General features: G+C 45.3%; 1 protein-coding gene across 1 annotated transcript in view; it reads left to right on the plus strand.

Moving 5' to 3' along the window:
* RGS6 (regulator of G protein signaling 6) overlaps positions 1 to 27,466 on the plus strand; it is a 620,766-nt gene that overhangs the window by 483,271 nt on the left and 110,029 nt on the right.

The raw sequence follows: 27,466 nt of genomic DNA on the forward strand, positions 1-27,466 counted from the left end.
GGGGGTGGCAATGCTATAATCCCTGCCCAGAACCAAACTTTCCCTGTGCAGTTGGTGTTTCAATAGAGTGGAATGTGTGTGGGGTTCCTGCATATTTCGGTTTACAAACCCTGCAGTGATGGTTGTTTTCATCCTGAGTTCGGCTCCATGCTTCAGAAGATGCAACAGTGCTGAGAGCGGGGCCTGGCATGCAGGAGACATTCAGTAAGTGTTTGCTTAATGAATGAATAAATGAATTTAACAACAATTAATGAAAGCTCATCCCTTAAAAAGTCTCGACAGTATTGCGAGCAAAGGCAGAAACCATAAAAGAAAGAATTGATGGATTGGAAGGGGAAAATCTTTTTTTTTTGTTTTTTGAGACAGAGTCTCACTCTGTCACCCAGGCTAGAGTACAGTGGTACAATCTTGGCTCACTGCAACCTCCACCTCCCGAGTTCAGGCAATTCTCATGCCTCAGCCTCCCAAGTAGCTGGGACTACAGGTACACATTGCCACACCCAGCTAATTTTTGTAATTTTAGTAGAGGTAGGGTTTCACCATGTTGCCCAGGCTGGTCTCAAACTTCTGACCTCAAGCAATCTGCCCGCCTCGGCCTCCCAAAGTGCTGGGATTATAGGCGTGAGCCACCGCACCCGGCCAGAAGGGGAACATCTTGTAACATGAATTTCAGATAAACCATTATATCCTTAATACTTAGCAAATTCCTATTACTCAGTACACAAATATGAGTACCCAAATAGAAGAAATACAAATGGCCAATAAGTGTATTTGAAACATCTGAATCTCACTTATAAAAACATAGTTATTTTCCTAAATGGGTATCATTTTTTCCCAATCAGACTGGCAAAAATAAACAAGAATACAAATCCAGCCTAGCACATATACGTACTTTCAAAGGGAGGATAATTTGGCTCAACATGTTTTGAAGGCTGGTTGTACAGTATGTTTCGAAACCTTGAAAATGAGCCAGAAATTTCCCTTCTAGAGATCTATCTTAAGGAAATCATAGGAAGTATAAAAAGTTGCACCTACTTATTGATGTGTGGCTTACCATTGCAAAAAGAAAATGGAAAACTACTTCTTCAGCTAAAGGAAGTGATACGCTACAGTACTAGAATATTAAAAATAAAGAGGGTGGGGAAAAGAGAAAGAGAATTGAAGGAGGAAAATTGACCTTTATTTTCTTCTTTTTGCTTAGCTATATTTTCTAAAGTTTTTGTTAAAATAAACTCTTACTTTTAACAAAAAAATTCTAAAAAGTCATAGCTGCTTAGATGATAATATAATTCTAATATTTATGTTAATTTTTGTTGCGAACATATGTTTATGTTGGACTTACCAAGTGATCTAACCTATATTACTTTTTTCATAAGTCTCTGAGTTAATGTATATTAAGCCCTTACCATAATTCTCAGAGTTAAGCAGAGCAAATGACATTATTCTTCCATGACCACACTGAGACTCAGAAAACTTAAATGACTTATTCAATATCACATAGTTAATAAAGAGTAAGACTGGCCATAAAGTCCAGGGTACCACACCCACAGCTAAATGCTTCTTCCTCTGTCATCTCTTGCTTCAAAACAAAATCTGAATGACCATTAGACCGTTGTTGGCCTGCAAAGGTGTACAGCAAAGTATTTTATGGTATTGAGAGCATTACCTTGGCATTACTCCATCTGATTGATTGTGTCAAGTAGGAAAGATACATTTGTTATTCCCATTTCATAGATGGAGAAGCTGAGGCTCAGAGAGGTTAAGTGACATGGCCAAGGTTTTACACAGTAAGTGGTAAAGTTAAGATTTAAACACTTTTAGTCTGAATCTCTTGTTCTGTCTACTTCAGTTTGGCATAATAAATTCTTAACTTCATTAACGGTTTGTCTCATTATATTCCTAAAGGTTTGTTATTTGGTGAAGTCTCTCTTAAGCTCCTTTTCCACATGGGTGGCATGGGTTAACAAGACTTTGAGGGCTGATCTTGTGTGACAGATTGTATTTCCAAGGATGTCTGGAATAATATCTTGTGTCCCACATACTGTTGTAGAACTATCACCTCTCCGTCCCAAAAGGTAGAAAAGAAGCAACACTATGAAACTGCCAAAGCTAAATCGTAAACATTCCACGCACTTCTGCCTTGCTCTCTTGGGATGTGTGTGCTTAGAATCCAGCTGCCATGCTGTGAGGAAGCCCTAGCAACTCTGTGGAAAGGACCACGTGGAAAGGAACAGAAGCGCCCAGCTCACATCCCTGGTTGAGCTCCTGGCCGTCTGCCTAATTTGCCGGCCATGTGAGTCATCTTGAAAGTACTGTAGGTTCAAGGTTTTACTTTCTGAGGTTTTAGTTACCCATGGTCAACCTTGGCCCAAAAATAGATGAATATAGCACAATAAGATATTTTGGGAGAGAGACTATATTTATATAACTTTTATTATAGTATATTGCTATGATCTATTATTAGTTGTTGTTCATCTCTTATGACTAATTTATAAGTAAAACTTTATCATAGGTAGGTACATATAGAAAAAACAGTATATGTAAGATTCAGTACTATCTGCTGTTGCAGGTATCCACTGGGGGTCTTGGAACATATTCCTTGTGGATAAACGGGGACTACTGTAGATCCTCCTGCTCCTAATTAGCCTACCCTAACTGATGTTGCATTGAGCAAAGTGAGATGAGCCCACCAACCTCTGCCCAAATTGCAGATTTCTGTGTAAGATAAGTGATTATTCTGTTGGGGGTAGTTTGTTATTCTCATTTTCCCTCCTAACCCCAAATTAGATGGCAGGGATGGGGGAGTCTTGCCTGAATTTCTCTTATTTTTGTTAACTCCTCCTCATTTAGGGCAGACTTTGGCACCTGAATCACAACCTTATTCTCCACCCCAAACCTGCCGTTATCCTTGGTGACACCATTATCCATGAAGGGGACCCATTTGATATGTTAGCTTCTCAGTTCCCCGTCCTCTACCCCAATGTCCTTCAAATTCAAACTATCTCACTCTTTCTGTTTGAAAATTGCTTGGAGGAGTAGAGAGGAACCTAGTGGAATATACAAGCCCACATAATCAGGAATTTTAAATGAGAGAAAGGAAGAATGTCATGAAGGGCATCAAAAAGCAAGAAACATGCTCATTTTCCCTTCCAACCCCAATTTAGGTGGCAGAGGTGGGAGAAGGTGAAAAGAACAAAGGGCGTTGGAAAAGACCGCATGGAAGTCAGTGAAGACCAAGCAGTAAAGGGATCCCTCTGTGCTTAGGTGAAGGCTAGGTGGGGACTTATCTCACCAGTGGAGCCAGAGAACAGATGTTCCAGATGTGTGTGTGGAAAGTGGGAAGGGGACTGATTAAGGAAAGAGGAAGCTCAAAGCAATATAGAGATGAGACAGAGAAATAACAGGGTTCCAGAGGTACTTGGATTTTATTCACCAAGGATGAGGGGAAATTAGTTGGTCTCAACATTTCTAACGGCAAAGTTACAGGTAACCTAATACATAGGTGTGTGTGAGGATGGTTGGATGGGTGAGTGGGTGGGTGGACGGTAGATGGCGGCCGATGAACAGATGGATAAATGAATGGATAGATGTGAGGATGTCTCTGTGGGAGATTCAGCTCACTCAGGAGTGATGGTGTTTCTGAGAGAGCCCGAGCAGCATTTGTTATCTCCTAGGTTCTCTCTGAATGTTCAAAGCAGTGGGTGGCACAGAGGAGGCTCAGCCCTCTCTGGATTGATCTGTTACTGGGGTGTTCAGGCATTCAGTGCAGAGTTCTCTTCATCAATGGTCAAATAACTTCTGTTACCTGCTTGTGATGGCTCCCGTAGCCACTGGTTCAACTCCATGTAACAACTGAAGAGCAGCCTTGCTGCAACAGATAGACTTCCTGAGGTTTCTGAAGTCTCACTTAAGAATAGAAAGCCCAGTAGGCACAACCTATAGCACTTTAAGTCCTGTAGAAATATAGATAGTGATGCTATTGGTAAAAAGGAACCCACCCTTTCCAAACTTTTTCCTAAGTCAGTGGTTGTCAACAGGATGAGGTCTTGTTCAAGCACAAGTGGCTGGACCCCTCCTCTAGAAGGTGTGATTCTGCAGAACTGAGCAGGCCTGAGAATGTGCGTTTCTCACCTGTAATCCTAGCACTTTGGGAGGCCGAGGTGGGTGGATGCCTGAGCTCAGGAGTTCAAGACCAGTCTGGGCAACATGGTGAAACCCTGTCTCTACTAAGATACAAAAAAATTATCCAGGTGTAGTAGCACACATCTATAGTCCCAGCTACTCAGGAGGCTGAGGCACAAGAATTGCTTGAACCCAGGAGGCAGAGGTTGTAGTGAGCCAAGATCATGCCACTGCACCCCAGCCTGGGTGGCAGAGCAGGACTCTGTCTCAAAAAAAAAAGAAAGGAATATGCATTTCTAATAAATTCCCAGGTGATTCTGATACTGCTCCTGCTCTAGGACCACACTTTGGGAATCACTTCCATCCCGCATGGTTAGGTTTAAATTAGGCATTCTTAACTTCATATGTGGCAGGGTGAGTGGATGTCGAGGGCCCCAGGTATATTCTTGAAAAACAAAAAGAAGTCAGTGATCAGTTAATTCATTCTAGTCTCCTGCTGAGGCTGTTGTCTGGCTTATGAAGGCCAGGATTTTTGCTGCCTGAGGCATTTGGAGAAGTCTGTGAAGGAGAGTACAGGAGAGGTTGAGGACAACAAAATGAAGCCAGCCTGAAAAAGAGACTGGGTAAAGGGGGAATGGGAATTTGAGGAAAAACATCTTATATCATTCATCAGAACTTAAATCTACATTTTTAGAGAAGATATTATAATGTACTCACGTGGTCTCCAGATGTGCGCAGGTGCCATAGGATAGAAGTAGCCCAGGCGAGCCTTGTCATAGATGGGCTACATAAATAGGAAGGCTTGCAGCAGTGTTAAAAGACCACTGATATGGTTGGGCTTTTTGTCCCCATCCAAATCTCATCTTGACTTATAATCCCTGTAATCCCATTGTGACAAGGGAGAGACCAGGAGGTAACTGAATCATGGGAGCGGTTTCCTCCATGCTGTTCTCATGAAAGTGAGTTCTCATGAGATCTGATAGTTTTACAAAGGGCTCTTCCCCCACTTTGCTCAGCACTTCTCCTTCCTGCCGCCTTGTGAAGAAGAAAGTACCTTGCTTCTCTTTCACCTTCTGCCATGATTGTAAGTTTCCTGAGGCCTCTGAAGTCATGCTGAAGTGTGAGTCAATTAAACCTCTTTCCTTTATAAATTACCCAGTCTCTGGAAGTTCTTTACAGCAGTATGGAGACTAATACAACACCCTCCAAGCAACCTGGAGAAAATGCAAAGTACATATAGCTCTCAAACTTCAGGAAGGGGATCTATATATGCAGACAGCCATTCTTTAAAATAACCTTTCCATTCTCCCATCCACTTCACTCACACATGATACCTAGTCTGTATATCTCATCTCTAACATCTCCACCCAAAACTAAACAAAACCCTCCAGTCATTATTTAAACTTGCCTCTTTCTTCACCCTGCTTCCAGTTTCTCCCCAATTCTCATTCACAAAAGCCCAAGAATGTTATGGCTGATCAAGGACTCTCCTTTGAGGGTGGGAAGAAACTGCAGGGGTCAGGCCAGATTTCTCTTCTGCAGATAGAGGACAGGGAAAGACAGGAAATAAGCATGTACACATTCACCTTTGTTGGCTGCACTGCAGCTTGGGATGTGCACCCAGCCCAAAGTCTCCAGCCGAGATGCCCTCGATTGTACTCAGCAAAATTGCCACCTTTTCTGAGTTATGAAACCCTTCTCTCCTAGAGTCCCAGTATGTGTCTGGCACCTGCAGGCTTTTGGGTTTTGGTTTTGGAGTTTTCTTCTGTGCGTTGTTATTGCTGTTGTGTTTCCTCACCAGGATGTGAGTAGGCAGATCCTATGCAGGTACTTTCTTTGTGATCTTTGGCATCATTTGTTTTATCTTGCCTCCCAAATGCTGATCACCCATGGGCATGCTTCTTGAGGGTTGCAGCCATGGCTTTAAAACCCACAACACTGCTGTCTGTGGTCTGCAGGGCCCAGACAATATTATTTAATCCAGAAAACATTCCTTTGTTCTGCTCTGCTTCATTCAGACCTCTCCTGGGTCTCTTTTCCTTCCCCTGCTGGCTATCCATTTCCATCTAACTGAAGGGGTGAAGTTCAGAACCCCCGGAGACAGCCTGAATAATGGGTATGCAAGTGTTACATCATGCATGCAGCAAACATTTATTAAGCATGCACACTATACAGGGCTACAAAAGTTCATATATACTAGGATCTTACAGTCCAGTTGGAAACAACAAGGAATCTGGGTGTGAGGATTCTTTAGGTGGACCAGATGCCTGCTCTGTGTAGCAGCAGAAGTCTTCAATATGGACCGTAGACCACCTGCTCCAAAATCACCCTGGGGAATTATGGAAAATAATGCAGACTTCAAGGCTCATCCTACACTTGATGGGATAGGACCCTGAAATCTGCTATTTTAACAAGCACCCAGTTGTTTTTGCTCTTTTTTTTTTTTTTTTTTTTTTTTTGAGACAGAGTCTCATTCTGTTGTCCAGGCTGGAATGCAGTGGTGCGATCTCGGCTCACTACAACCTCTGCCTCCTATATTCAAGAGGCAGCCTCCCAAGTAGCTGGGATTACAGGCATGCACCACCACACTTAGCTGATTTCTTTTTTTATTTTTTGGTAGACACAGGGTTTCACCATGTTTCCCAGACTGGTCTCATCTCTTGGCCTCAAGTGAAGTACCCACCTCAGGGACATATACTGTATGGTACTGTAGAGTGCTTTGTACTTATCTTTCTCCTAACCAGATGTTAGCTCTTAGAATCTCATCCTCCTGCTTTCCAAGGTCCCTGCAGCCATCACCAGGTCCCCAAGGGATATGTACAGGGAGAGCCTTCTGGCCAGATGCTTGCTGGATCTCCCAGTGGCCATTCAGCTTGGATTGCCTTTTCTCCTCTTATTCCAGTGATAATCCAGGATATCTTTTTGCCTTTTTTCCCGTAAGACTTTCCTGGTCTTGGCATTTAGGATTTTCTCATTTTGAATCTGCAGGCAAGGAGGGGAATTTAGGGGATATTGGTCACTTGTCTTCTGAGTTCAAATGTGAATGTCTCGCTTTGGATTAGGAAACCCCCAACTAATGAATGTTGTTAGGGGCAAAGACCACTCCCAATGATAGAAGCTAGAAATATTAGATACTGCCTTGCCCATCTCTGGGTGCAGCCAGGACACTGAACGTGATTCAGGCTCTGCTGATCAGATGTGTCCCGTTAGACATTGACTCAGGAGCAGGAATATAAGGGATAGGAATCCTTTGTCCTCTGGCAAGCGTAATTTCCTCCTCAGAACCAGTCCTGGGCCATGTTGATGGATGTGGCCCAGTTGCCTTGTACCAAGTCAGTTTTCTAGTTCTCATCAACGGCAGGCTTTGTTCTCACAGCTAACAATTGTACATCATCCAAGAAAGTGAGGGATGTCATTTAAAGAGAGAAGGAGACAGCCTCTACCTTGACGTCTCACCTTCCAGGAGTAAAGACATGTCCCAAGTAATGGGCGGCTCCATGCACAAGAGAAGAGACAGTGGGGAAGATAAGACATGCAAGAGGAAGGATCATGGAAGACAGACCCAGAATATTTGCTTAACCAGATCTATTTATAAGTTTTAGTCCTTAATCTGAAAGTACTGTATCTTTCTTAGTATAGTAACTTCATAATGCATTCCTGAGGAGCCCAGTTAGTCCTTGCCCCTGTCCACCCCACCTCCTTCAGGCAGTAGAACAGAAGAAGGGTCTTCGTCTCACCCCAGCTAAAGCATCTCTGTTTCCAGAAAGCGTGGACGAGTGGGAGCTATAAACCTGGGAAATAAGCCACATTCTACCCTTTTGGTTGTTGTTTATTTTAACAAAACTCTATGACTCCAGACCACGCTTCTAAGAGGAGCCACCTGAAGCAGAAGGAAATATTTAGCCAAATTCTACAATCACAACCAAATACAGTCTAATGGCAGCCAGCAGACACTGCGGAAAGGGAGTATCACACACCATTCCAATGCAGGGATTAAGGATGATGAAGAATCATTTATAGGTCCCTGTTGTAGCTCCACCTAGGGAGTGGAACTTATGGGTATAAGTGATTATTTCTTATTCATTTCCTTAGCTCTGAACCGTCCAAATGACCACATACGACTTGACTGGCAAGAGGTGTTTAGAAGGTTGAGACATGGTCTGATGTGATTGGTGGTTTCCTATGATGCAAAGAATTTCCCATACTCCACCTAACTGTTTTCTGGATCACCCATCCCCAGAAATTGCCTGAAAACAAATCATAGGTTGAACTAGAAATAGCTTCCCTCTCCTAGGCAGCTTGGAGACTGGCCACCCTCTTTCTTAGTTTGGTAAGAATAGTCCAGACACAGGGAGGGGAGCAACACACACTGGGGCCTGTCGGGGGATGGGGTATGGGGAAGAAAAGCATTAGGAAAAATAGCTAATGCATGCTGGGCTTAATACCTAGGTGATGGGTTGATAGGTGCAGCAAACCACCATGGCACACATTTCCCTATGTAACAAACCTGCACATCCTGCACACGTACCCCAGAACTTAAAATGAAAATAAAAATTAAAAAGAAAGAAGAAAGAATAGTCTAGAAAGTCAAGAAGAGCCTAACTAAAAAAGTCTTTTTAGGCAAGAGGGCATCGTAAGTAGGATGTAGAGGAAGCTCCCCTGCTTAAAACCTGTTAATGGTCTTCTGTAGCTTTCAAGTTCTAGCTTCTCTTGCCTCCATGACTCAACTCCCCAACCCTCCTCCGGAGTGTACAAGGTGACTCACCCTAAGTACTGAGTCCAGAGCCAAACTCTGGGTTTGCATCCCAGCTCTTTGCCACTTACTACAGACCATGTGACCTTGGGCAAGTCACCTAACCTCTCTCTGCCTCACTTTCTTGATCTGAAAAGAGGGGGTGATGACCACCCGTTTCATCAGGTTGCTGTGCATACAAATGGGCGAATATGTGTAAACTGCTGAGAATAGTGCCTAGCAAATAGTAAGCCCTATGTAAATGTTTGCTGGTGTTGTGTTCCATGATTCTGTGGCTTTGAAGATGCTACTGTCTCATCCTGCAATGCCACCCTACCTTACCTAGCAAATTCCAACATGTCCATTAAGATTCAGCTCAAGGTTGGACACAGTGACTGACATCTATCATCCCCAAACTTTGGGAACCTGAGGCAGGAGGATCTCTTGAGCCCAGGAGTTTGAGATCAGCATGGGCAAGATAGAAAGCTCTCATCTCCACAAAAAAAAAATTTAAAAATTAGCCAGAGATGGTGGTGGCATGCACCTATAGTCTCAGCCACTCCAAAGGCTGAGGCAGGAGGATCACTTGACCCCAGGAATTTGAGGCTACGGTGAGCTCTGCTCTCACCTCTGCACTCCAGCCTGGGTGACACAGCGAGTTCCTGTCTCTAAAAATTTTAAATTTTTAATTAAAAAAGTTTTAATGTATCTCAAGCCGTACCTCCTGCAGCAAAGTGTTCTGGGCACCCAGGTCCCATGTAGGACCTTGTCCGTGCTTCCTGAAAATGTATCTTCTGTAGCACTCAGTGCACTGAGGTACAGTCATTGGTTTACTTGTCTGTCTTCTCCCTGGTTTCAAGCCCCTGCAGTGCAGGGACCACATCTCACTTGGCGTTGTATCCAGTGGTCAACATAGTCCTAGAATATAGAAGGCCCTCGTGTTGAATGAATAGTGAAACCCTACTGAAATCCATTAAATTCGTATGTTTATTTACTCACTCATTCTCTTCCTTTGTTCAAAAAACATCTGTTGATCCTCTGTGATGTAAACCAAGTGCTATTTTACCAGCAGCTTCTCTCTGATGATCTATCTGTACTCTCTGTGTCAGTCCTCACATTTAACTGGGACAAAAAGAGAACGTAGATTCTGGGTAACTTTGCTCCTAGCCTGACTTTAACAAGAAAAAAATTAGAGACCAAAACTCTGACTGATAGCTGAGTGAGTTCTTTCTTTCAAACTCAAAGTCCTGTTTGGGCCTCTAAACTTCACAGCTGCGCTCGCAAATCCTCCAGGCCACCGCATTTGTGATCAGTAACTTTCAGCTAACATGGGCATTCCAGAAAATGTTCTGCCCTAAACACAACTGGAATCCTTTTTCAATCAGTTGCCACAGTACTTGTAAAGTTTTTTAGGCTAACTTCTTAGTTATATTTCCTCAAGATGGATTCAAGATGTGGCCAGTTCTCTTTTGAGAAGAATACATTTCTGTTGTCCTAAGTGTAGAGACCCTCCAGTTCATGTAATAACCATGCAAAGCAATCTGCTATTACCAGCCCCAGCATCCATTTCTCCTTCCCTCTTTAGTCATAAAGCCCCGTTTTTGGCTGAGCAGCTTGTTGCCCAGAATTAAACATGGTTTTACCAGCTTTCCTGATAGGTGTGGTCAAGTTACTAAGATCTGGCCAAAGATGTGTGTATGAGTTTTCTATGCTGCTGCAAATTACTACAAACTTAGTGACTTAACACATATTTATCTTGTAGTTCTGGAGGCCAGAAGTCTGAAATGGATCTTAGAGGCTAAAATCCAGGTATTGGCAACAGAGCTGTATTCCTCCTGGAAGTTATTGCTTTTTCTAGCTTCTCAAGGACACCTGAATTTCTTGTCTCATGACCCTTTCCTCTGTCTTCAAAGTCAGCAGCTCTCTGGCATGTTCGTGCTCTCATTGTCATTCTCTCTCTCCCCCTCCTCTGCTGTGTTATCACTGTTATCATGTCTCCTCTCTCTGATCCTTCTACCTCTCTTTCATAAGGACCCTTGTGATTAGATAGAACCCACATGAAATAATCTCTCTATCTTGAGGTCCTTAATCACATCTTCAAAGTCCCTTTTGCCATGTTTGCCCTTTTATCATATTCACAGTTCTGGGGATGAGGACATGGACATCGGCCAGGGGGCATTATTCTATCATCATGTCTAAGTAGAGTAAGTAAGTAGAGTATGGGATTTTCAGAAATGTGCCGAAAGGGAGGTGTCTCAACTGGGAAGGACCCTCTTAGACCCTTCTGCCTTTCCTCCTGTCCTTTCTAAAGCTGGGATGTGATGGCTGATGCTTTAGCAGCCATTGTGAACCATGAGTTGGCCTTGGGGATGGAAGTCAAGTACTAGGATGGTGGAAAAGAAACATTAAGACATGAATTCCTGATGACGCCATGGAGCCACCTTTTACCAAATACATTTCTATCTTGTTTAAGCTACTGTTATCTTATTTGTTTTTTGTTTTTCTGGAACGTACAGCTGGACCTAATCTCAATCCCTTAAAACTATACATGACTCTCTTCTTAATAAACTGCAAGGCTGGTTCTCTCCGCCTGCTACCCTGCCTAAGGAACAGACAGGTAGTCAGCATGGATATGACCATTGCTCAGAAAATGTGTTCCAGAAACAGACAGTGTGTTTATCATTTATTGATCAGTTCAGCCTCTAGCTCTGCCTATGCACTGAGCCATACAACCTCAGTATTAATCTGGGCTGTTAACATTCTTTCAGAGCTTTGATCATGGTCTACATCGTACTCCCCAGAGAATCCGGTGGGCAGGAATAGGCTACTGACCTGTCAATTTATAGTCCTGATTAGCTCAAAATGTGGTCATTTCCTCTTCTTTAACATAAATGTATTTAACAACCTGAAATAGCAAATAGCAAGGTAACTTTCCACTGACCTGTCTTACTATTAATATCGAGAGTCAGAGGTGGACCTAAAAAGTAACCAAACACATCAAAACCAATGTCTGTAAGGAAAAGCAGCGTCATTACTAGTGACACTGAGATGCAAGTCATTGATTTAGCAACACTCCTTAGTGTATTCATCAGATGTTTATTGGAAATCTATGGTGTGGCCTCTGCAGTGAGTCAGAGTGCAGAGTTGAAGAGATGAGGATCCCTCTCCTTACGAACCCTCACTGCATTAATGGAGAGACAGACCAAGAAATGCCTTTGTGGTTTCAAGAAGTGCCTTTGTTTTATTTCATTTTATTATTGTCAAGACTCATGGCCAGACGTGGGGGCTCATGCCTGTAATCCCAGCACTTTGGGTGGCCGAGGTGGGGTGATCACCTGAGGTCAGGAGATCAAGACCAGCCTGGCCAAAATGGTGAAATCCCATCTCTACTAAAAACACACACACAAAAAAAAAAAATTAGCAAGGCATGGTGGCGGGTGCCTGTAATCCCAACTACTCAGGAGGCTGAGACAGGAGAATCGCTTGAACCCGGGAGGTAGGGGTTACAGAGTGAGACTCTGTCTCAGAAAAAAAAGAAAAAAGAAAAAAAAATCACAACCTAGATTCTGTAAGCACTTACAGCAGCTATCCTTTGCTGGAGACTCCTCATTCAGCTCTCTCCTCATTATCTCAGTCCTATTGTATTCCCTTTATTAGTTTTAGCAATGTTTAAAATTATTTGCTGCTTCAAATCTAATCCATTTTGCAAGTAACCAGCACCTGGGGGCACGGGTGCTGATGAGAAAACAGGACTAAAAGGAATAAATTCATGATGAGTTTTATATTTACACCATCCTTTTCCCATTTACAGGGTTTTCCCATTTGAGAACATTCTTAGTGTGTTCTCTGAACAGAAGACCGTCTCTCTTGGTCTGGAGTTGATCAGTGTGAGAGGAAGATGGCACATTAGAAAGACGCCTGGCTCTGGTGACATTCCTCCCCACAGTCTTCCAGCACACTGGAATCTGGGGCTTGAAGTCACTTGTCTGGCTGTGTGACTGTGTCCACTTGCAAGCAGCATCCACAGCTCCTAAGTTGCACAAGATACTTCAGGGAGTCTGTTGTGATTTAGTGATAGACAAGTCAGAAAACAAGTTCAAACTTTTTTTTTTTTTTTTTTTTTTTTTTTTTTTTGAGACAGAGTCTCACGCTGTCGCCCAGGCTGGAGTGGAGTGCAGTGGCCGGATCTCAGCTCACTGCAATCTCCACCTCCCGGGTTTGCGCCATTCTCCTGCCTCAGCCTCCCGAGTCGCAGGGACTACAGGCGCCTGCCACTTCGCCCTGCTATTTTTTGTATTTTTTTTTTTTAGTAGAGACGGGGTTTCACTGTGTTAGCCAGGATGGTCTCGATCTCCTGACCTTGTGATCCGCCCGTCTTGGCCTCCCAAAGTGCTGGGATTACAGGCTTGAGCCACCGCGCCCGGCGACAATAAATACTTTCTCTCCTCCACGTCTGAGCTGGAAATTGTCCACTTGTCCCTCCAGAGCCACTCTCCGCCCTTCTTACCTGCCTCTGTGCCTCACGGGCTGTCACTAGAGCTGTCTCAGTAAGCTCCCTTGCCCTCTGGGTACAATGACTTCAACTGATGGGTGACACTAACAGGAGATCAGAGGGCAAGAGAGGGAGACCACGTGACTTACTCCCTGGCAGACCTTCATCAGAGAGTAGCTGTGTTCTGCTGAAGGCTGTGGCTCCTGTCTGTCCACCTTCTAGAAAGACCACATCCAGTAGGTTCCTGTAACTGTTCCTTCTTGCTACCCCATTCAACCTAAGGTTGGAAACTTCCTCTAGTTGTTGCTCTAGCTGCAGGCTACTCCATGATCCCTAACCCACCCAAACCTTTGTCTAAAGCACCTTCATTACACCCTCCCCATCTGTGACATCTCGGGGCCCTGCTAGCATCCATGCAATGCTGCTTTCTACCGGTGTGTCTGTTTGTGATGACAGCACTTGTGCTTTACTTTCTTCCCTTTCTTTTCCTACCTGATATCCCAGGCTTCTGCCCCTCAGCTACGGGAAGATCACTCCGTAACCATAGAGGACCAAAATCACCTAGGAGCTTGAGACAGAAAATGTATCTGACATCTTGAAAATAATGCCGTGTGCTCAGGGGATTTGTATCTCCCTCCCCTGGGCTCTGCACTCAGATCCTCTTTGCTTCTCTCCAACTATTGCAGGCAGGCAGTTAAGATTATTTCTAGCAAATGGACTCAGAGCAGCTGAGCTTATGAGTGATGTTGAAATTTAACCTACACTTCTTTCTTTTCTTTTCTTCTTTTTTTCTTGAGATGGAGTCACTCTTTCACCCAGGTTGGAGTGCAGTGGTATGATCTCGGCTCACTGCAACCTCCACCTCCCAGATTCAAACGATTCTCCTGCCTCAGCCTCCCACGTAGCTGGGATTACAGGCACATGCCACCACACCCGGCTAATTTTTGTATTTTTGGTGCAGACAGGATTTCACCATGTTGGCCAGGCTGGTCTCAAACTCCTGACTTCAGGTGATCTGCCTGCCTCAGCCTCCCAAAGTGCTGGGATTATAAGTGTGAACCACCGTGCCCGGTGAGCTATGCTTATTACTTAGATTTCTAGCAGATAACATATAGTTATTTCCTAAAATTTTGTTCTTCACCTGAGCTGTTTTTGTCACTTTTCAGAGTTTTAGGGGGTGGGAACATATTACAGAAGCTATTAGGTGTATGAGTATGAGTTGCGAGCATATGTGAGTGTTGTGTGTCTTGAGCCATGCATGTTTGCAGGTGTGTATGAGTGGGTGTGAATGTGTGTGAGAGTTGCATGCATGCATGAGTTGTATGTGTGTTGCATCTGTGCATTTGTGCAGGTGGGTATGAGTTAGTGTGAGTGTTGCCTGCATGTGAGTTGGGCGTCCATTGCATCTGTGCATGTGTCCAGGTATGTATGACTGTGTGAGTGTGTGCAGGTACAGCATCTGTGTTAATAAGAGACAGGCAATCACTGTGCACTGATATTGAGGGGTAGGGATTAGAGGGCACCTTGTCTATTTGGGAGGTGAAGGAGGGCTGGAATGAGAGGCTGAAGGAGTACGGAAGAGGAAGGCAGGCCCCTACAGGCCTCGGGGACCTAGCCTCCCTCCCCTCAGTGTCCCTTCCTCTCCCTGCAGGAACCAGAAAAGGCAGGTGTGGAGGTCTGAATTGCAGTCTCTAAAATCTCCCCTCAGTGTCATATAGCTGGCTTCAGTTTTCTCACCAGTCCTCCAAAGCCAGGCCTTGACCCCTTATCTAAATGTCCAAAGAACAAACTGGAATTAGGGATTTTAGAAAGAAAGAGTGGGGCAGGAAATGCACTCCAGGGCAGTGCAACTTGGCCACTGCCAGCTCCCCTCATGGGCAGAGGGCTGGCCCCTTGCAACTGACTAGGCACTGAGCACCATCCCAGGGCTCTTGCCAGCCCTCAGCAGGGCCAGGACACACAAGCCTTTGACCTCCTCCTGTCACTGCTGCTGCCATTCCTGTTTTGTGGTCATCACTCCTTCCGTGTCCTCAGACTGCCCAGCACTCAAGGATGTCCTGTGAAGACATCAGAGCAGAGGGCCCCGGAGAGCAGTGACTTGGGGGTCTTTTGCAGCGCCCAAAGCAGCTGGCTCTCCCCTGAAAGATGGCGAGTGGGGAATAACGATGGTGCACCATCGTTCTGCGTACCAAGCCCTTCTGGATGAGAGGCCCCAGCAGTGGAGGGATGGGGGCTGCCCAACTGGCACGGCCCAGAGGCCCAGCTCCTGGTCACATAGACTGACCTAGCAGTGCACCGGCTACCCGAGGCAGCCTGCAGGAAAGGTTTACTCAGAGCAATGCTGGAATGCCATGAGGCCCAGCCATGAGGTTGAGAACTGGAATGGAGGGAAATGTTTGCATCCTGATGATAGGAAACAGGAAATCAATCCTCACCAACGCTGAGATGATTTCCCTCTAGTTCTTAAGCTTGGTTCTCTTTCTGCTTGACGCTTGACTCTCTGGTGTCTGGCAGAGAGTCTGATGTCTGGCAGAGAGTCTGATGTCTGGCAAAGTGCTTTGCCTATAGGTCATGCCCGAGCATGCTGGTGACTTCACCCTTCTAGGACTCTTTTCCATTTCATAGGGACTTGCTGTGAAACCCCGTTTGACCTGGATATAAATGTTAGATGTCACAGAGTCCTGTTAGCATGGTGAGCTGCAGGCTGTTCTGCGTGAGTGCTCCTTGAGCCTGCATCCAATACCCACTGCTCAATCAATCTCTTTTCACTGTTTCCCGTTGATCCCAAGTGTGTCCTCCATGACCTTTTTCCTGACACTGGGTCAGCCAGAATGACTCCCCTGTCTGTGTCCCCATCACACCCCACAAATACTTCAATCATAGCCCTTGTAACATTCTGGTACACCAGTGTGTTTAAGGACAGAGCCCTGTCTTATTCATCATTGCAGGTAAATGAATACAAATGTTGAAGTCGTAATAATGGCAATGACAACAATAGACTCAACACTTACCATTGGCTATGTGCCACAGGACATAGGACTGAACATCTTACAGGTGTTATCCTCATGTCCACTCTCTCAGACTGCACGTCTATCATATTCTACAGAAACTGAAGGATGGAAGGTCACAGAGCTGGTGGGAGGGGAGCCTGGACTCATACCCAAGCCATGTGCCTCCTGGCCACTCCTATGGGAGAAGGAAAGCAAAGGGCTTAGCTGTAGCTAGGATGGAGAAGGAGGAATCTCAGGCTTCTTCTGATATTTTGCCTCAAGAACTGCAAATTGATCTAGGAGTAGATCCCACACTGAGGGAGAAGCCCCTAGACCGAGAAAGGATGGGCTTATCTATTTGAATGAAACAGAGAAGCTTGAAAGAGCCAAGGCAGAGCAATTCCTGAGCTGTCCAGGACTAGAAAACCTGCAGCGAAGGCCTGGGGAGCAGGGGCAGAAAGCCTAGGTTATAAATTAGGAATCTCCACTAGGAGATCAGCTCCCAGACAGCTTCTGGTTTCAGCAGATGGAAGGGATACTTGATGGAAAAGGAGGGAGGGTAAGTGCCAGAGACTGTGCTAAATGTCTTTGCCTGCATGTCCTCATTTCAAACCCTCATATGACAAAGTCTGAGGTAGATTCTAGGGCTGGCCCCATTTTGCAGATGGGTAAACTGAGGTTCAGAGCACTATACCCATAAGATCTTTGCTCAGTAACTTGTGTGTCCCAGACCACACTTGAAACCTGGTTTACTCACACACCCTGCTGTGCAGACCTCTTCGGTTCCAAGGTGGTGGCAGACTTCAGTGCGCTTTGCAAACTTTCAATCTCAGCGCATGCTGTGGAAGTGCTAGCAGTGTTACTGCACTAACCCTGTGGTTAGGCTGATCACATTCCTGGTGAGTAACTATGGCCTGCAGCCCCGGCATCTGAAAGATGACCCCTTGCCTCTCCTCTCCTCAAGAAAGTCTTAGCCCCCTAGATTATTTTCAATATAAAATGTTCATAAACTACTTTTCAGATTCAAATTTGCACAAATGAAGCGACTGTTAGACACCACTGGAAGGTAATAAAGCCCCCAGGCCTGCCAGCCCTCCCAGAAATACGCTCAGCTGCCATCGAAACATCCGTCATGCTCTCTGGTGGGTGCTACTGGGCACCTGACATTAGATCACTTCTCTCCCAAAGCTGCAGCTCTGCTTATTCGATTTTCATTTCTGCCTTTGGATTGAGTGAAAGGCAGTCATCAGTGACAGCCACCCTCGGGGAACAGAAACGAGGTCCACAGTGCCAACGATCCTCCGTCTTCCTGCACTGAGGCCTAATCAATGTAGCCCATACCCAGCCTCCATTTAATAAGCTGATTGTTGAGCTAAATCCCGACGCTCTCCCCTTGCCCCGGACGCTTTTGATTGACAAAACTAATCTCTCCTCCACCCCCACGTCTGCTGCTGCCCGCATCCTCTTGCAAATCATGTACTCGGCAGCTGACAATTAGATATAAGGTTTGGGATTCGGACACGGGAGGGTTATGAGTTTGTAAATCAATCATGGGGGCTCAGGTGAGATAACAAACCAGGGGAACCCATCTCAGACACCTCGCCACAGCCCTCAGAGCCTCCTGGTTGATTTATGAGTTGGTAATAACCTCGCTGGGTCTCCTGGCCCCTATTATTTTTCATAATGCACAGGGAAGCTTTAAATATCAGAGAATGGGGAAGTGCACAGTCTGAGTGCGAGGGAGGTGGGCAGGGGATGGGGCTTGGGGGAGAACAGTGGCCAAGGGCTTCCACGCAGCTGATTGTCTCTCCTGCCCCATCTCCCCAGGCCTTCGCTGCAGGTTTTCTAGTCCTGGACAGCTCAGGAATTGCTCTGCCTTGGCTCTTTCAAGCTTCTCTGTTTCATTCAAATAGATGAGCCCATCCTTTCTTGGTCTAGGGGCTTCTCCCTCAGCGTGGGATCTACTCCCAGGTCAGTTTCCAGTTCTTGAGGCAAAATATCAGGAGAAGCCTGAGATTCCTCCCCTCCATCCCAGCTACAGCTAAGCCCCTCGCTTTCCTTCTGTGGGTCACCATGGGGTGCCGTTGTCATATACCCATGGAGGCCAGCAAGCCGATTTGGCCAACCTGGGAGAAGACCCCAGGGAGGTGGCCCTGGTGACCCCTGGTTTAGGACTGCATATGGCAGGATGCTTGAGGGATCACTGGATCCAAAATCGTATTTGCTGTGTCTGGATGTAATGCCTCCCACCTGTTCAAGACCACGTCAGAATGACTCAGAGGCCTGCCTGTTAAGAAGGGAAAATCACCCACTGGACAAAAGCCAGTCAAAAAGCGGGCTCACCCTGCAGTCTGGAAGCCCGCTGAGCAGCGAGGACAGGCCAAAGAGGTGGGAGGGGGGCAGTGAGTGTCTCTTTACCCAGGGGTAAAGAGCTCAGGACTTTACCTTTCCTTCTGCCTGCTGTCCTCTTCCCAGTGACAGCCAGTGTTAATAAGGAAAAGGAGGAGGCTTTGAATTGCTACCTAATATTTGTTTAAGTAGCAATTTGCTGAGTTTTTTTTGTTGTTGTTGTTCTGTTTTTTTTTTTTTTTTTTTTTTTTTTTTTGTTGAGACAGAGTCTCGCTCTGTCTGTCGCCCAGGCTGGAGTGTAGTGGCACGATCGGCTTACTACAACCTCTGCCTCCCAGGTTCAAGCAATTCTCCTGCCTTAGTCACCCAAGTAGCTGGGACCACAGGCACCCACCACCAAGCCCAGCTAATTTTTGTATTTTTAGTACAGACGGGGTTTCACCATGTTGGCCAGGCTAGTCTTGAACTCCTGACCTCAGGGGATCCACCTGCCTTGGCCTCCCAAAGTGCTGGGATTATAGGCAAAAAGATATGATTTTTTTTTTTTTAAACAGTATCAGTGGACCAAAGGCCCTGAACCTTTCCTCTAAAGCAGTGTTTGTAAACTGCCTATATGATGTCTGGTACTAGATTGTATGATGTTTTCAAGGGCCACAAAAAAATTGAGGAAAAATTTAAAACATATTGAATATACATTTGTGGGTGTTTATGTATTATGATGTATATTTGAATACAACTATCAATGAATAAGTATTCATTAGACCCCAACTCTGTACCAGATGTTTACTCCATGCCAAGGATAGAACTAACAGGGTCCCCGATCCCTTGGAGCTATACTTTAGTGGGCATTATGGGTTTAATTATGTCCTCTCAAAAATTCATATATTGAAGTTCTAAACACTAAAACTCCAAAACGTGACCTTATTTGGAAATAGAGTCATTGCAGTTGTAATGAGTTAAGGTGAGGTAATCAGGGTGGGCCCTAATCCAGTATGGCTGGTAGTCTTATTAGAAGGGGAAATTTGGGCCAGGCATCCTGGTTCACACCTGTAGTCCCAGCACTTTGGGAGGCTGAGGCAGGAGGATCGCTTCAGCCCAGAAGTTAGAGACTGGCCTGAGTAACATAAGGAGACCCTGTCTCTACAAAAAGTTAAAAAATTAATCAGCATGCTGGTACATGCCTGTAGTCCCAGCCACTTGGGAGGCTGAAGTGGGAGGATCAGGAGGGGCCTGGGACAGATTCTCCCTCACAGCCCTCAGAAAGAACCAACCCGTTCAACACCTGGATCTTAGCTGTCTGGCCTCCAGAACCATAGACAATAAATTTCTGTTGTCTAAGCCACCCAGTTTGTGATACCTTGTCGTGGAAGTCATAGCATACTAATATAGAAGAAGAAATAGACATTGATCAAATAATTACACTGTAGCTAATTCCAAACTGAGATAAATGCCCCGAAGAGAAAGAACCTTATCCTCTTGAGGTTGAAAGCCAAAGGACCTTGAGCCAGTCTGGAGGGCAATGAAGGCCTTCCCGAGGGAGTTAGGGCTGAAGGATGTGTCAGAAGCAGCTAAAGCTGTGTTCCCCAGCCTTTTTGGCACCAGGGACCAGTTTCACAGAAGACAATTTTTCCATGAACTAGGGTTTGGGGGAATGGTTTTGGGATAATTCAAGTGCATGACATTTATTGTGCACTTTATTTCTATTATTATTGCATTATAACATATAAGGAAATAATTATGCAACTCACCACAATGCAGAATTAGTGGAAGCCCTGAGCTTGTTTTCCTGTAACTAGACGGTCCCATGTGGGGGTGACAGGAGACAGGAATGGATCATCAGGCATTAGATTCTCATAAGAAGCGCACAACCTACCTCGCATGCACAGTTCACAATAGGGTTCACGCTCCTGTGAGAATCTAATGTCACTGCTGATCTGACAGGAGGTGGAGCTCAGGCAGTAATACAAGTGATGGGGAGGGGCTGTAAATACAGATGAAGCTTCACTTGCTCACCCGCCATCACCTCCTGCTGTGAGGCCTGGTTCCTAACAGGCCAGGGACCATTGCCTTTTGGGAGGCTGAGGACCCCTGAGCTAGAGGAAGAGGTAGGAGGAGAAAGGGAAGGCATGACAGGCCCAGGGAGTAGCAGATGCAAAGGCCCTGTGGTGCAATGGAGACTGTTGCATTCTGGGAAGGGAAAGGTGGTCCCAAGGCAGGAGAGGTGGGGGAAGAAGAAGAGGGTGTTGGGATGGATGCAACCAGAATGCCCCAAACGAGAAAGATGTTGACTCCGTTACCTTCAACTGAATTACAGTGGGGTGAGGGCACCTGTTTTGCTTTCTGCCCTTACTTCCAGGAAATGTGCATCCTGGATCAGGGTCAGAAAAGCGGCCAGGTGGGGGTCCCAGTCTCTCAGTGAGGCCTCACCAGGCTAGTAGAGTTGTCCAGCCACAATGCCCTCCTCGTTTCCCCTTCTGTCCAACTAGCTGTCTATCGAAAGATCCCAGTCTAAAAGCACCAGAAGACATTTTGAGATTCTCTAAGGCCTAAAATTTAAAAGCTGGTAAGTAACACAAGGATTCCAAGTTACTGCTGTCTTTCCCAACCATGCAGATGACTGGGTTAGACACTTGGCTGGTATGAGGTCCCTGAAACACAGACTCTATGAGTAGCCAATGTGTATTAATATTAATGCTTATGACATGCCAGGCACTCTGCACGGGTTCATTATCCCTCACAGTCAAGGTGATGGGTCCCATTATTACTGTCCTATTTTCTTTATTTTTGAGATGGAGTTTCGCTCTTGTTTCCCAGGCTATAGCACGATCTCGGCTCACTGCAACCTCCGCCTCCCGGGTTGAAGCAATTCTCCCTGCTTCAGCCTCCAAGTAGCTGGGATTACAAGTGCCCGCCACCACACCAAGCTAATTTTTGTATTTTTAGTAGATGTGGGGTTTCACCATGTTAGCCAGGCTGGTCTCAAAATCATAACCTCAGGTGATCCACCCACCTCGGCCTCCCAAAGTGTACTGTCCTCTTTTCACATGAGGGAATAACCACACAGGGCCAGCAGATGACTTGCTAACAACCAGCTCGTTTCAGCAAAACCATGAAACAGGCATTGTAAAGAGAGTTTCATATACCTGGCCTTATTCTTTTTTTTTTTTTTTTTTTTTTTTTTTTTTTTTTTGAGGCAGAGTCTCGCTCTGTTGCCCGCCCGGTCTGGAGTGCAGTGGCGTGATCTCAGCTCACTGCAAACTCCGCCTCCCAGGTTCATGCCATTCTCCTGCCTCAGCCTCCCAAGTAGCTGGGACTACAGGCGCCCGCCACCACGCCCGGCTAATTTTTTGTATTTTTAGTAGAGACGGGGTTTCATCATGTTAGCCAGGATGGTCTCGATCTCCTGACCTCATGATGCGCCCACCTCAGCCTCCCAAAGTGCTGGGATTACAGGCGTGAACCACCGCACCTGGCCACCTGGTCTTATTCTTAACTAGACAGCACTTCCCCCTAGCTGACATATGAAGAAATGGAGATCAGGGCAGGTGGTGGGTAAGGGACCTGCCCAGGTTCCCACAGTTTGTAAGTGATACCCCATGATTTGTACTCAAGTGTGTCTGACTTTGTAAATGCCACACCTTATTTTTTCCTATGCTTGGTAAGCAAGTGAGTGTGAAATTTGCCACACTTTTCCTTGGAAAAACTCAAGCCCATTGACCAAATAATACTACTTGAAAATGACACTGAACTTTTCATGACTGTGTTTCTCCCACCTGTGTTCCCTTCTGTCTTACTGCCAGCTACTCATTGTGCTCACCCTCCAAACCCAGTGTAACATTTCCTCTTAGTTAAGCTTTCTCTGCTAGCTGATTGTTGCATTTTTTTTCAACTAAGGCATAAAAGAAAAAAAAAAAGAAAATCTAAGACTGTAAGGATTGCCCTACTTAGAATATCCTTCCATTCATTTGCAAAATGGAGATAATAATAAGCTATTTACAACATAGGATTAGTATAGTAAGATTATTCCAAAGCCTGGAATATAGAAAGTGCTCAATAAATTATTAGTTCAATAGCTAATAATACCAATTATGATTATCACTAAATGCCTGTGTTTCAGGAAAAAACTGAATACATATAGATTATCAGTTTTCTAATTGTTTTTTCTTTACACTACTTGGAAAGTTATTCAGAGTTAAGAGACACAGAATGGTATAGTGGAAATAATACTTGGCATGAAATTGCCTGGATTCCAGCCTTGGCTCTAAATCTGTAGTAGCCTGTGGTCTTGAGCCTCTCTGGGCCTAATCTTTAAAATGGATGTCATAATTATTGTATCAGACACAATTATTGTCAAGATGGCATGCGGTAACAGGGTCAAGTGCCCAGCTCTGGCCTGGTACACCACGGGCACTCAGGAAATGTCACTCCCCCTTCATAAGCATTGGCCTGCTTGTGACATCTATGTGATAAGGTGGCCGGAAGCTGCCCTCCCCACCCAGAGGCACAGCAGAGGCCTGGCAAGAATGTGAAAATCCAATGGACCAAGTCATAACCTTGACTGAGGAGTATGGCTACTTCACTCATGGCAGGAACCATCTGATCATTCATATGGCTCCAGAAACATTTTACTCAAAAGAAAGTGTCTTTCCCCAACAGTCAAGATTGATAATTAGTTTATGAATTGCTTCATTTATCAGTACTATGATGTACTGTATAATCCACCAGGTTTCAAGTTACTGGAAATTTGCAGGTGATGGGAACCAGTCTTTTTATCAACTTTGCATAATCTTATCTGGGTTCAGATTGATAGAATGCTTTGGGAAGAATTGGAGGAGTGTTTCATACTAGGATCTCCTGGGGTTCTGATGCATTAATGGGAGGAAAGTATCTCTGTCAAATGCTACAGTTTTTGAGGAGCTTAAAACACCTGAAGGCAAAGCCTTGAATTTTATGAGTGTCTGCCTGAAACCAGAAACAGAAACCCCTCACCAGCTTACTCAATAGAGTTAATTCAGCATGGAAAGGCACCAGGAAAAGATCACTATGTCTTACTGTCCCCCGAGTAAATAAGCTTAACAAACACAGAGGAGAGGTGCAGGTTGTCACCCTTAGGCCAAGACTCTGGGTGGACAGCCCTGTCAGAGTCTATAAAGGTCACTCTGAGGCTCCAGGAGTGGCAGATGGCCAGAGAGTGGCCAATTGGAGGCACACTATTGAGCCTCAGGATTGAGCCTCCCACTGTTAACCCCTCAGGAAAAAGACAGCTTTGAGTCTCCTGACCCTTTCCCCAGAGAGCAGGAAATGACCAGGACTTGAGGATAGCCAGAGGCCGTCCAGAGTTACCCATAGCATCTCCACTTTGGCCTCAGAGGCCACCTCTTTCTTCTCTCTATGCTCTTTAAAATAAAATTATTTTTCTAGTGTAAAAGTATTATATGAATGTTCTATGAACTATAAATAATACAGACATGTAAAGAATAGAAATTTCCCATTATTTGATGCCTCCCCTCCCCAAAGTAACCTAAAGTTAACAATTTAAATCTATATCCAGAATTTTTCTTCTCCATATTTATAGATATCTACACATATATAATTAATACAACATAAATATTTTATAGTACACCCTGTTCTCAAGATGCTTTTCCACTGTAGTTGTTTAATAAATATTTATTGCATGAATAAGCCATAATTTATTCAATCGCCTATTAGAGGCCTTTTGGTTTGGTCCCAGTCATCTAATAAACATGATTTTAGATATAGAAGACATAATTGAAATACATATAACACATATAGAAACATAACCCATAACTGCATATCATAAATACATCCTTAAATATACTAATAAAATATGCATGCAATGGAGAGGTGTTTTGGGTGCCCTCTGGTGTATTTCGTGGATATCCCTGGAATATATATTGATAAATCAGCCTCAAAAAGAAAGCTTCCAGACCGTGTTTTAGGATCTGTAGGAATAAAGGGTGGCCGTCCTGCATTTGTTATGTTGTTTCAACATAGCATTTGTTATGTTGTTTTATTGACTTTACGTCCTTGGCAAAGCGGCTTGACTAAGATAAGATCCAGAAACCGATCATGGTAACAAGGCAACAATTAATTTTAGATAGAACAGAAAAGGAATCTGCTTCAGATTCTCTTTAGAACAGGAAGGAAAGTGTGATTGTGGGTTAGTGGGAAGGAAGGAAAGAGGCAAGAAAGGAAAGTGAAAAAAGAAGAATGGAAATGCTTTCTCCTGCTGGGGATGTGGATGTTTGGAGTACTCTTGTCAGATGCTACAGCGTAATCACTGTAAATGTTTCAAAGGATGCAACATTATGACAGATTTCCCTTTCTGACTTGTTCCTGGGGGTGAACACACAATGGTTTACTGCCTGCCACAGGCTGGAGGCTTGGCAGCTCCTGGGTTGGTCCAAGGAAGCCTGGAATATCCAACGCCCTTGAGAGTGAGCGTGTCCCTTGTCTCTAGGTGTTGCCACTTGTGCTGAGATGAAGCCTAGCAAGCACTGCCATGTGGCAGAGTGGATGCCACTGCAGATGGAGTGCAGTGTCCCAGGCAGCCGGGGCGGCCGCTGAGCCCTTGCCTGGGCCTGAGGACTGTTGCGTCAGCCCCCAGATGAGATAGCAGCTGTCCTGGTGGCTGAACCAGGGAAAAGAAACTCCACTCTGGTCTCCACGGAGCTAGGGAAAAAGGAAATGGGTTTTTGTGATTTTCCCTTCTTTAGAAACAAAAGTGCTTAAATGTGATCCTTTAGCTCTATCAATGCAAACCAGGGCCTGGTGGACCAGGGAGAACAATTAGGCCAAAGACTGAGCACAGGAAACCAAAAGGGGGTAGAAACCCAGACCATGGTGCTGAGCCGGGGGTTGGGGTGGTGGGGGGAGCGGATATGATAGCAAGGAAGGAGTTTCAATGTGAATGAATACTAATTAGTGACATGGATATTAATGATGACAGTAATTAACAGGGGAAAGGAAGGGCTGTCATTGTCCCAGGGTGAGTAATCAATCTTGGCAGGTGATAAATAATGGTTCGGCAAGCTCAGCAGAAAGATAATCCGCAGGCCTGGGGGAGAGCTCAGCTAATGCAGGAAACCTCGCAGTTTCTAGGCAACCCACTAAAAAGAACTTTTTTTTTTTTTCTTTTTTGAGACGGAGACTCACTCTGTGGCCAGGCTGGAGTGCAGAGGCATGATCTCGTCTCACTGCAACCTCCTCCTTCCCTGTACAAGCAATTCCCCTGCCTGAGCCTCCCAAGAAGCTGGGACTACAGGCACATGGCACTACGCCCGGCTAATTTTCTGTATTTTAGTAGAGACGGGGTTTCACCATGTTGGCCAAGATGGTCTCGAACTCCTGACCCTGTGATCCGCCCACCTCGGTCTCCCAAAGTGCTGGGATTACAGGCATGAGCCACTGCACCCGGCCAGAACTATTTTTCTTTTGAGGAAAAAACAGGTTCGAGTCTCTCTCCCACCCCCAGCTTGGGGCTACGGTTCTTATTTGATTTCTGCTTTGTTCTTCATTTCCTGGGACAAATGTTGAACTTGTAGAATTTGGAGGAAAGGGACACACAGGCACATGTACACACACCTATTCATTCTCTCTCTCTAAATCCAAATGAATAGGAATGTTTTTGATCTAAAGTTTAACTCACAGATGCCGTCCAGGAGCAGTAAGAGTGAGGAGAAGCCTAGAAGTGCTGCCTTTGAGGTTGACGCAGGGAAACTGCAAAATTGCAAGGCTGTGTCGGTGGAAATGGGGCACACAGGAGGACCAGGATGGCCCTGGGGGTCCCACTGTGCAGGGTTACTTCACCTGCCACGGACCCAGAGAGAAACAAAATGTCTAGGCTCCCTGTCCCGTACCAGTCCCACTTCTGGCCACCAGTCACATATCTAAGAAATCTGCTCTCTGGGAAGAGGGCAATCCTCATGAAGCCCCTCGGCTGGATCCCCAGGCCTTCAGTCAGGCATCCAGCCCAGGAGAGTCCTTGGCACATCCCCTCCCTCGGACCAAAGCCTCAGACCCACGGTAGGACTCTGATGTCTAGAAATGTCTTCCCTTGCAGGCTGTGTTCCATCAAACAATTCAGAGGTGACAAAGTCACACCTTCAATGGTCTGCACTGGTTTAAAATGAGATCTTTGGGTGGCAAAGGTAGGTTGACCAGAAATTCAGAACCTTCCAGAAAACTGGACTCCTCTACTCCCGTGTACACAGGGCTGCTCTCAGAACATCATTTGTGGGTCATATTTTCAAAGACAGGCAGACAGAAGAGAACATATTCAGAGGATTGGGAACATATGGTGAGGAACTCCAGTCCAGGCCATGCAAGGAAGCAGCTGAGGGACCCGGGCCTGTTGCACTTGGAGGGAGGACGTCGCTGGTATGCTGCAGAACTGTCCAAATAGCTGAAGGGCTGTCGCACAGAGTGGTTAGGTTGGGGTTTGTTTTTCTGTCATCAAAGGGCAAAACTGAGGCCCAAGGGAGGAAGTCAGAGAGGGGCAAGTTTCTGTTCAGATAAATCAAGGCTGATTTAACTGGGTCAGGCTGGGTAGGGGGAAGTTTGTGAGTTCCCAGGTACTAGGCATTCTAAACACAGGTTACAGCATCTCTTGTCCAGGGTGTTGTGAATGGGACTTGTGTATTGGCTAGGGTTGGAGTAGACAAGCTTTAAAAGTTACTTCAGACTGTTAAGATTTATATTCATTAAGGTAATACTAGTTATCGAAACAGCTAAGTCCCACGTTTCAGGGGCTGAACACTA

The sequence above is a fragment of the Chlorocebus sabaeus genome, chromosome 24, assembly GCF_047675955.1.
Source record: "Chlorocebus sabaeus isolate Y175 chromosome 24, mChlSab1.0.hap1, whole genome shotgun sequence".
NCBI classification, from domain to species: Eukaryota; Metazoa; Chordata; class Mammalia; order Primates; family Cercopithecidae; genus Chlorocebus; species Chlorocebus sabaeus.